Source organism: Aedes aegypti, chromosome 2, assembly GCF_002204515.2.
Source record: "Aedes aegypti strain LVP_AGWG chromosome 2, AaegL5.0 Primary Assembly, whole genome shotgun sequence".
Lineage (NCBI taxonomy): Eukaryota > Metazoa > Arthropoda > Insecta > Diptera > Culicidae > Aedes > Aedes aegypti.
The window spans coordinates 52,062,934-52,074,407 of record NC_035108.1 but is presented as its reverse complement, the minus strand read 5'-3'; positions in this window follow the sequence as shown (position 1 = coordinate 52,074,407).

Sequence of the window (11,474 nt, the reverse complement as noted above, 5' to 3'; positions counted from 1 at the left end):
GTGATTTTTCGGAAACTATAGCTTTGTATTGCAAGATGAAGTGCAGTCCCATCACTGGAACGTACAACAAGCTACAATTCATCCATTCGTTATTTATTTCAATGGAAGTACGCAAATTGAACATTTTAGTTTTATTGTAATTTCCGAAGATTTAAGACACGACTCAGTATCTGTAAATTTGTTCATTGCCAAAATGATTAACTTTTTACGCGTTGATAAGGATAAAGAAATCAGAAAGATATATTTCATGTCTGATGGAGCAGCATCGCAGTACAAAAACCGTAAGAATTTTTCGAGCCTATGTCAATTTAAATCAAAGTACGGAATTGATGCAGAATGGCATTTCTTTGCTACGTCACATGGCAAAGGTCCTTGTGATGCTATTGGAGGAACCATAAAGCGCATGGCCACAAGAGCAAGTTTAGCCAAAGAACGTGAGCATCCAATTAAAACTGCAAAAAAACCATTTGATTGGGCGAATCGCAGAAAAGAAGAAGATTTAACAAAATTATCATTTTGTTTTACTACTACTGAAGAGTACGAATTAACGGCATCAGAGCTCAGCGAGCAATATAATAACGCGAAAACGATCCAAGGAACCCACAAATTTCACTGTTTTATTCCATTGTCAGAAAATAAAATTAAAGCAAAACTATACTCGAACTGTACTGATAATGATGCAAAAGTGTTCGATATTGTAAAAAAATTGAATAACAATAAATAAATAAATAAGTATTAATAAAATGTTTTCATGATCTCATAACGCATACCCAAATCCAAAACTTTTAAAGTTTATATATAACATTTAGAAACTCATCGATCATACTCTAAAAAAAATATCCTGGTGAAAAAAAAAAATATTTTCGTGTAATCTGTTAATTCATTTTAATTTATACATATATACATATACATATAATATTTATACATATACATAATATTTATACATATAATATACATAATACTAATGAATACATGAAAACGACTTGTTTAATTCACGCAAGGCCCTTAACAATAAAATCAGCAACACACTGCGGTTCCCGTAATAATTTACACCGAAAAAAAATTTTTTTTTCTACTAAATGTGAAAATTGTGACATGTTTGAAATGTCATAACTTTTTTGTTTATTGGTTTACCATCACCAAATTTTTATGGTAGATAGCTAATATAATGGACCGTTTTCCCTCAAAAAATTACGTTGGTATTCCGATAGGGTTTTGAGATATTTGAGTTTTTGTGTCAAAAATGATGTTTTTTAATGCAAAAAAAAATATTTTTTTTTACCGTGTGTATTTTTTTTGGAATCTTTATTTAGTTGTCTAACAATCGAACGAACCGTTTTTGCTGTGCAGCTTTTTGAATATTTTTGAACCATTTTCACATACACCCTTTTGAAAAGTTAGTCGTGACTCAACTTGAAGATTTGATATCGGAAAATGACGATTTAGATGGAACTGGAAAACTGTGCAAAGTTTCAGCTCAATAGAAAAAAATGAATTAAAAAATTTACCAAATTTTGGTGCTGTTGCTTGGAATCACTCAGGTACTAAACAAAGCACATTGTGAAAGAAATGTTGAAATTTATCTTGAGCTTCAACCTTTTTGTACTCCTGTCAGTAACCTCTTTGATTTTGTTACAAAAAATTCCAAGAATTTCGCCAGATACCTACTATTTTGACTTGTTTTTTTTAAAGAGATTTTAAGAGTTGTAACCGGTTGGTTACAAAATTGTTGATTTTTTTTTATTTTATCAATGTTGACTGTCGGACCCTTCACGTTTCTTGTGTAAGAACAGTGAATTACCACAGTAGTGATAGAGTCCAGTACCGCTGTGAATGTTTCTCTTCGCTACCAATGACAAGAGATGGCTGCAGAAATGAGTTAATAAGAGATATGGAGGGAATGACGGAATGTGGGAAAATTGGGATAGAACGGCCATTGCCAATAATCGACCTCTTTCAATATCAGGCGTTCGTGTGCTACAGACGTAGGTTTTAACTAAGTGCAGTGGTGAAGTTATAGTGAGAATAACAACACCCCCCCCCTACAATAGGCTCTTAGCAGGAGCTAAGTGGGCGTAAGGGAAGAAACCTAGCTCAGGTAAATTATCAACCCTGCTAAACGAGATTTATCTCTAACATGTCCTGTACAATAGGACCTCTTGTACCTGTTTATTGTTTCCGTCTAGCCTTCAGGCTTCCGCGCCTAATCGTTCAGGATATTCGCCGTCCATCACTGGACGAATCCTCAATCGGTGTCGCTGTGTCGGCCATTCGTTGGGTCACACTTAACAAATTTAAACTCAATTGAAAAACACAGAACAATACGCACACGCCACAATTAGGGAATTTTATAAATAAATGCACAAGTAAAGTGAAAGTTCCCGTGTTAGTTTTTTGTACGCGAAAGCCCTAAGCTAGCCGACCCTGGGAATGCCGGAGAGATCTTGCGTATTGAGTTGGCCTGGCACTATAATATTTAACAGTAGTTTTAGAGTTACACTACTTTCTCAAATCTATTGGAGAGACTTGAATAATCCGCCAAATATTCTCCATCATTTAGTTATCGCCCCACGAATTTCCGAATAAATGCCTAGGAACGATTCAAATATGACGTCCATCTTTTTTTGAGATTTCTAGACCCCCCTCCCCCCTCTGTCAAGCTTTCTTCCAATACCTTCTACACGTACTGTCAATTTTTTTAAACCCCCTCCCCCTAATGATGGACGTCATTTTCGAATGATCCCCTATGGCTTTAGGAAACCAAAAAAATAACCAAATTTCTCCAGTTCTTTCAATGTTTCTGGATTGTTGATTTTTACATTCTATCAGGAACTCTTATGTGGCAATTTTTGAAAGACATCCGCTTATCAATCGAGACTCTTTACCAAATTTCTGTAATCTTTGAATTTTTGAAGTAAATTACTGAACTGATTCCAGTTAAAAATTACAGTCTGAAAAATTGTAACAACTGGATACTATAAGAAGAAGATGAACATTCCAAGAAAGCATTGCCAGTCTCCTGAATCGCAGCTTCTGATTGATTATTCCTACTAGAAGTCGTATGCCTTCAGAACCTATTCCATAGTCGATCTAAATGTCGTATGATATCTAGATTCCAGGTATCTACCATGATTTTTAACAAGGAAAGCGCTGACAGGATTTGTTTTGTGCCGTTTCTCCCAAAATTATTGATCATCTCTACCGGAAAGCTTGAAGCTCCCAAGTTTTTTAAAATTTTTACTGGATTCTTATCGCCTTCAAAAATTGATCTTTTTCATAAGAAGATCATAGTTCACGAGATCAGTATTTGTCGTATTGTAGTTTCTTGTATTTGGTAAACACTGCGATTCAATTCAAAGCAATTATACTTAGAAGACTTTGTTTCTGAAAACAAGCCATTAAGAGCAATCGAGTTTTTTACCGGAATCATAAAGGTTAAAAAATGTGTCCAAAAATAATTAAGTATGACACTATTTTTCTATGCATGAGCACATACTTTCGGTAATTTTTTTGAAATATTTATGTAGTTGAATCTCTTTTTTGAGTCACTATTTGATCATTTTATTCACAATTGTTTTGTGATAGAGGTAGTAGTATGTAACGTGTTGAGGAAGAAAACATCGCCAAACATAACGGGAGCTGATTATCAATTCGTTATAAGAAAGCTTTTTTATTCTATTTCACGTAAATATTAATCTTAGAATGATAAAATAATTGAATCTTTCAAACAAGCACTTCCTCAATTATTGAAACATGTTCCAGTAATAGTGGTATTTGCTAACTTCTGTTTTTTAGTGGTATGCATTGATCACACTGTTATAGGTCCCCTGGACACATGAAAAAGATCCATGAGCTATAAATTCAAGATTTCGCGTCGTTGTCGCGGTCCCATACTTTTGGCAGTATTGCACCTAAAAATACATACTTTGAGTTAGAAAAACATTTATGTGTGTAAATTTTGCGGGGTTTCATAAAATATATTAACACTTCATAAACCACTACTGGTGCTTCATTTTGGTTCCATATTATGATATTGTTGATGATGTTTACATTTTTATGAATTTCACTTCAACCATTTTTGTTTGCCAAATAGGGTGCATACTTGCCCCAAAAAGTGTAGATTTCAACCAAAATGAATTTCGTATGTAAAACTAAATATTTTTCGTTCAAATGCCACAATTACTTACACATTTATATAGCTTCACGATGTACAGTTGTGTGGGACAAAATTTAGATTCTCGCTCCAGTCCACTTTTTGGATTGCATTTAGGTCCCATAACAACTGTACAAAATTTCAGCTCGATCGGAGAAACTATATTTTAGCGCCAGCCGTTCAAAGCTTGTATGGGATTTACTATGGGAAAACATACTTTTACAAAGAAAAATCGCCAGAGTTCGCCCATCGTCCTCTATAAAAGTTCTGAACACAGACCTCGATAGGTATTTTTACGATGAAGAATATTGCCAAAGCCATGTATAAATAGAGGCACTGAATTATGCACATTGAAGAAGATTATGACCAATCCCAGCCGAATTTCTAGTTGATTCTTTGTGCATCTTCACTGACTTTGGTCAATCACGGAATAGCAACCATTGATATGTGTAGTCAGTCTAAGCTAAGCTAAGCTAAGGGCAATTGTCGATCTCTGGCGATTTTTCCTTGTAAAAGTAAGTTATGGAACCTAAATGCAATCCAAAAAGTGGACTGGAGCGAGAACCTTAATTTTTCATATAACCGTGTCTCAGGCTAATGTACAGTATGTTTGAAAAATCTGTTAATAATTTACTCCTCACCATGCTATTTAGAAACAACGAAATCTTTTAAAAATTCATCAAAATTTGATGGTTTGTACAAAAGTCGATGTAGATACGTGAAAATTAGAGCAATTCTTGTCATAAATTGATCATTGTATTATGAACTATAAGGGAACATATTGTTAAGCTAAAAAATATAGTTTGTAGTTTTTTGTAAAATTCTGGGGTGGCACATTTGTCCCAAATTCCCAAGTTTATCGAAAACAACAGCCTTCCATCGAAACTACATAAGCTTTAAATTTGCAATGCTCACTAGCGCCTCCTCGTTATAGAATTATGAACTAACCAACATGTAGTGTATAGTCTTTAGATAAATGAGCAACTTTGCCGAAGACATCGATATTTCAAATCATCAGAATTTAGAACCATCTTAAGATCTAGTTATAGAACATCATAGTCGCATTATGCTTTTCAGCTTAGTGTTGTTATGAGCACGTTTTAACTGAGAACTTTCTTTGTCAAATTTGCCATTTTTGCATTCGTATATTGTGTGGCAGGAACAATGCTGCTCTATGCCCAGGGAAGTCAAGGAAATTTCCCTGACAACATCAGCATGGCAGCATCTCGAATGTTGCTAAAATATTTTAGATACAGTCCATAGTGTTGTGTTCTCGTCGCGACCGCACAGCACTAATTTATAATGGAACTCTCGATGAAATGAAGTGTTGTGGAATTACTGTTGCTCATTACTGGTGGGGTGGAAAAGCGAAGCGGAATGAGTGATGAGGGCGAGGAGGGGGTAGCGCATAATTTGGTGCATGCATGCACTTTGTTCTCCCCGTTTGATGGCCGTTGACGGTGGCGGATATTCCGGGGGGTTTCTCCTCGTATCACTCCGGAGTCGTGTGTGGAAGAAGGTGATCACGGTGACCTGTTTGCATTTCTTTTGCCCCGTTTCTTCCATCCACGAGCACTCATTCCACTCCACATTATTCATATAGTGATAATTTTGCCTGCTTTATGTGCTCCATTGATTGCCATAATAGAGAGTGGATGAGCTGCTTTGTTGAATGTTGCGTGAAATGAGAAGATATGTTTAGCTTTTTTTTCGTGAAGATTAGTTCAAATTAAGTCACCTCAGCAGCGCTAGGAGTTGTCATTCAGGTTTGAAATAATTAGCAGCATTTGAAACAGATTTCAAGGGGGTGTGAATACTTTCTAATGAAGTATTGTAAAGAGAGCCTACGACATCATTTCATCAACTATTATAGCTTGCAGCTCTTGTTGTAAAACTTACATACAGTAATTAGCTATTTTATAATTGGAGGAATCTATTTTTTTAGACACAATAAGTTTCATATCCATTACAAGAAATAATGAAGTACGCATTGACCGCATACAGAATGATCTCGGCTTCAACTTGGGCCTCTGATTGACCTGAAATTTTCACCACAGCTTAATAATGTTGCCTACTTAGACATATATTTTATCTTCATTTTTATTAGTTATCGCAAATCTCTAATTTTTCAATAGCGAAACAGTCAATAGTAGAAAGTGAAAAATTGCCACCCTCTGTTGAATCCAAATCCGCCAATAAGTGCCACTGAACTTGAGGAAGCGACATTTACTTACTATTTTTGTTCATAACTAGCTTCAATCAGTGTCACTTTTCTGAAGCACCTTAAAGGGCCTACATCGAAGTCTTTGCAGCGTGAAGAAAACAGTAACGGTAGGGAGGGCGAGACTTGAGGAAGGTGCAAGACTCGCCGCTTCCATTTAGGGCTAACCATTTCTTCCCGTTGTCTGTCAAGCTTCCTGGCACTTTCCATGAATCGAGTGACGATGAGTCAAAAACGTCAGCTCAAATTAGCTCTTCCAATCGGGCGATGCCGACAACGCCGATATGCCGTGCACCCACTAGGGTAGGTGTACCAGTGTTCGATAACTTGAAGAAAAATAAGCTTAATGAAAGCTTGCAAACCACGTTTAACAGGTAAACATAATACTAGATCATCAATTCCAGTATTTGCGATGTTTTTAATTCCGATACCTAAAGTGGGCAGATAAATATATTGTTATTTTTCGAATCAAAAAAATACGTTGTCAGAGAATGTTGTCACATCTCTTTAAAGTAAGTGGTGTACACTAAATGATTTACTCTTATTCTTGCGTAAAACGGTATATAATCCAGGATGGAAAATTCTGGTACGATGGTGAATAACAGTACATCTACCCTATACCGGTTCCGCGGGTTATTTCGAGAAGCGATAAGCTCAAGAGCGAAAATTGAATTGAAATCAAATCTTCGCGGCGGGATCGCAATAGATCGATCGGTTTTAGCTCGGTAATACTCCACGGGTAACCGGATGAAGGGGACCCATAAACTGATCGATATGGGAGTGAATCTGCGGCATCGGATCGCAGGAGAAACGACTGCGACTGGATAGTATCGTGACAGTAACGCATACAGAAAGTTATCGATCAGGTCGGACCCCAAAATAGGAGAAAAGCGGGAAATTAAAAGAAAACGTGAGTGCATTGCGGTTGCATGTTGTTGGGTATGCGTTTCCGATCGAGTTGTATGGCTCTGAACTGTCGCTATTGATTGTTCGACATTTCCTCGAAAACCATTTCCCCGAATGACATTTTCTTCAATGTATTTTCCAGAAAGAACCTTCTTCTACCTTTTCGCGTTACGTCCTAACTGGGACAGAGCCTGTTTCTCAGCTACCAACCTTATGAGCACTTTCACAGTTACTAACTGAGAGCTTTCTTTGCCGATTGACCATTCTTGCATTTTGTATATCGAGGGGCAAGTATGCCCTGAAAAGTCGAAAAAATGTCCAACCCGAATAGATCCTCGATCGGTAAGATTCTAACCCACGACCCTCAGCTTGGTCCTGTCGAATAGCTGCGCGTTTACCGCTACGGATATGTAGGCCCCTTCTCAAGTAAAAAAATATTGAGATTATTTTTTTTTCATTCTCTCTTAAAAATACACAAAATTGATTTGGTCTGTGCATAATTTTCGCATAGACTGAAAAATCGATGTTGTGCTGATTTATGGTTCATTTTTTCCAAATTCATGGTGTCAAAATTTCGATTATTTTCGAATTTGGATTTACCTCTGTTTTTTTTCGATTGCTTCAACTTTACAATAATATACTGTTTAGTTTTTCGGTAGTTGTTAAAACGTCCACTTGCCTAGTTTACGGCTAAATGATAAATCATAATTAGAAAGTATGGAAGAAGGTAAAGCAGTTTGTTATAAAGTTATTATGGTTATAAGGAATTGATACCAAAATGCATTTAAGCGGTTTCTATGTACGCGGTTGAAAATCTCCCTAATAAAGATAAATAATAATAATATGTACGCGGTGCTAATTACCTTGGTGGAATAGCTATTCCAAAACCAATAGTCATACCTCTATATAATGTAACTCGATAAAACGCAACTTTTACCTCGATATAATGTAACTCTTATTTTTCGCACTTTATATAATGATATAAACGTGATTCATGAGCTAAAATAACATTTTCAAGACTTAACCACCATCCCATTCCACTATCACTGAATACTTTCATGAATCGATATCTAGTTAGCTAGAAGCTCAATGTAATACCCTACATTTTTTCTTTGCTGTACATTCCTTTGAAAAGCGTTCATACGTTCCAACTAACGTTCAAACTAGCGTTCATTTACGTTCCAACCAGCTTGCTTTTCACTTCAATGTTCTATGAGAATATTAATAATAATTCATTTTGAGATGTTTGCTTAAGTTTCCGTTTTGTTGATTTTTATCATTTGGCGATAACGGTAACATATGCCTAGAAAAAAATAGATATTTCCAAAGAAAAGACTGGAACAAACTCAGACTGTTTGGTATTCTTATGCTGATAATAATTTATTTCGTAAAACTTGATGATATTTTTATTTCAAGAATTTTTGTTCCTATTTCCTGCGCGAATTCCTTTTGGAATTCTACAAGAATTTCCTTATGGGTTGTTCCGGGGATTGTTCTACGAATATCTTTAAGTATTTTACCATGTTTAACGAATTCCGACAGGATTATTCCCTAGAATTCCGATAGTAATTCCTCTAGACCATATTGTTTCACTTAATATTTTTCATGAAATCTTCTCTTTTAATAGTTTTTTCGTGAATTTCTTCAGTTTCTATAGAGATTTTATCAGTATCTTGGATAAGCATTGCTTAAGCTTAGTCCATAGGAATTTATCTCTGGGCTCCTTCAGCCATCTTCTTCTTTCTGGCATTACGTCCCCACTGGGACAGAGCCTGCTTCTCAGCTTAGTGTTCTAATGAGCACTTCCACAGTTATTAACTGAGAGCTTACTATGCCGCCAATGACCATTTTTTGCATGTGTATATCGTGTGGCAGGTGCGAAGATACTTTATGCCCTGAGAAGTCGAGAAAATTTCCAACCCGAAAAGATCCTCGACCGGTGGGATTCGAACCCACGACCCTCAGCTTGGTCTTGCTGAATAGCTGCGCGTTTACCGCTACGGCTATCTGGGCCCCTCCAAGAATACCCAACCGATCTGTATGATTTTTCAGAGTAGCTCCATATTATTTGTATAGTCCACATTTTATTTATTTTTTTGATAAATTGACCAAAAACAAAATGGCCGCTAAAGACATTTTATATGGAGAATGTCCAAATCTTCAAAACCAGATTTTCAATGATTAATATCGACACGGATTTTTGGACTAGAAGAGTTTTTTTTTCAGAACTTGTGTAAAAATGGTGCAAAATATTGGATATCACGAAAAATCGGAAATTATCACGATATTAATATATTTTTGGCTTTTTTTCCTCGTAATAGGCGGTTTTTTATTACGCCAATCTTTCGTGAAACGGCCTACTTTTCTGCACTGAAGTATGCAGTGCGGGAAAAGTAATTACGCAACTGAAACCAGTGCTGTAATGATTCATTACGCAACGCTTTCTCATTACGCAACTGTTTTGAGTTGTGTAATGAATTATTACAAAACAATTTATCAGAAAATGTAAAATGAGGAAGAATGTATTCCGATATGATTTCTGATACCCTCAAGTGGTCTACGAATATGCAAAAAAAATTGTACGTAACTCGTGGCAGAACTCTATTTTTACTGCACTCGTCGTAATTATCCTATTTACGACTCGTGCTGTAAAAATCATCATTCTGCAACTTGTTCCGTAAACTACTATTGCGGTAAAAAATGAAGCTGCTGGGTAAGGCAAGAGTACATACAGCTCCGTAAAACGTCAAAAAAATATAAGGTACCCCGGGGCAAGTGAGAATCCGGGGTAAGTGGGGCGTTTCGTCATAGCTCAACTAGGAAAAGTTTTTCATGGGGGTATTCTTCAAGAAAGTTGAAGATACAATGACAAGGAATATATTTAGTACTAAACATATTGTTATTTCTATTACCATGTGGTTCATGTAACAGTTGTCAGTTCAGCGCTATTTTCAACTTGCATGACAAATTGTGACACGTTTCACGTCTTGCATTGACTCGCAAAAAAATAAATGTGTTTTAAATCGAATTTCCATCAGTAAGCTATAATTTTTAGTATTATTACAAGCTGCTAACTATAAACCAGTATTTTGTTTTCATTTCATATGAAATTTTCAATGGTCTATCTTACCCCAAAATATATTTGTACCTGGGGTAAGTGGGACCTATCAAAACAAAAACCAGAATCAAAACTTTTCGTACACGTTTCATACATTTTGCTAGAGAGTAGCACTAAAACATTCAAACAAATGATTTTTATCAAAAAAGATCAACCTCAAATTACGTAATTGCATAAGAGGGAGAAGAAAAGTGTTTTTATTCTTTATTTTTAAATATTTTTTTTATTTTTGAACTACGACTTCAAAATTGAACAAACACACAGCTGAAATTTGAAATGCATCATGAGAACGATTACTTTTCTATGTTATTTGAACTTTATTTGTCATTTCTACCAAATTAAGAAGTGATGGAAAACAATTCCATCCCATAAGGTGGTTTTCTGCCATGAATATAAATAATAACAAAACATATTTATAATTTCGTCAATTATTGATACATTTTAATTAACAACTTATAAATGAAATATTTTGAACATGTTTAATTCCTCTTTACGCTTTTATTGAGGAATTTTCAGTTAATATTAAATGTGAGGTGACATACTATTAAATAAAGGGTTTCTTCCTAAAACGTAACGTATTCTATGGTTGATCCCTTATGTACATCAAATATGTACTTAAAATTAAAAATCCATGACTTATCAATTCTATTATTGTAATGGTTGACTTACTGATGTGGATTGACGCATGAAACTGGATGTGTCCCACTTGCCCCGCTTAGCGAGGTAACTACGTCCATTGGCTCATTCTAAAACTTTCTTCCAAGGTTTTCACAATTTCGAAATTATTCGATTAGTTTCATGTACAAACCAGCAAATATGTTGCCAAAACGTGATTGTGTTGTTGGATTTGAAAAATATTGACATTTGAAAATTTTATTGAACAATTTGTTTGAACTATCGTTTTTTCGTTCCCACTTGCCCCGCGGTACCTTACTTTTAATGGTTTGGATTTTCTCTAGTTTCAACATACAAGTTTATTGATGCATTGAACAACATTTTGCATTATTTAGAATTTTACAATTTTTGTTCAGCATAGCAAAATTTAACTTTTGAAACACACTATTAAAAAAATATCC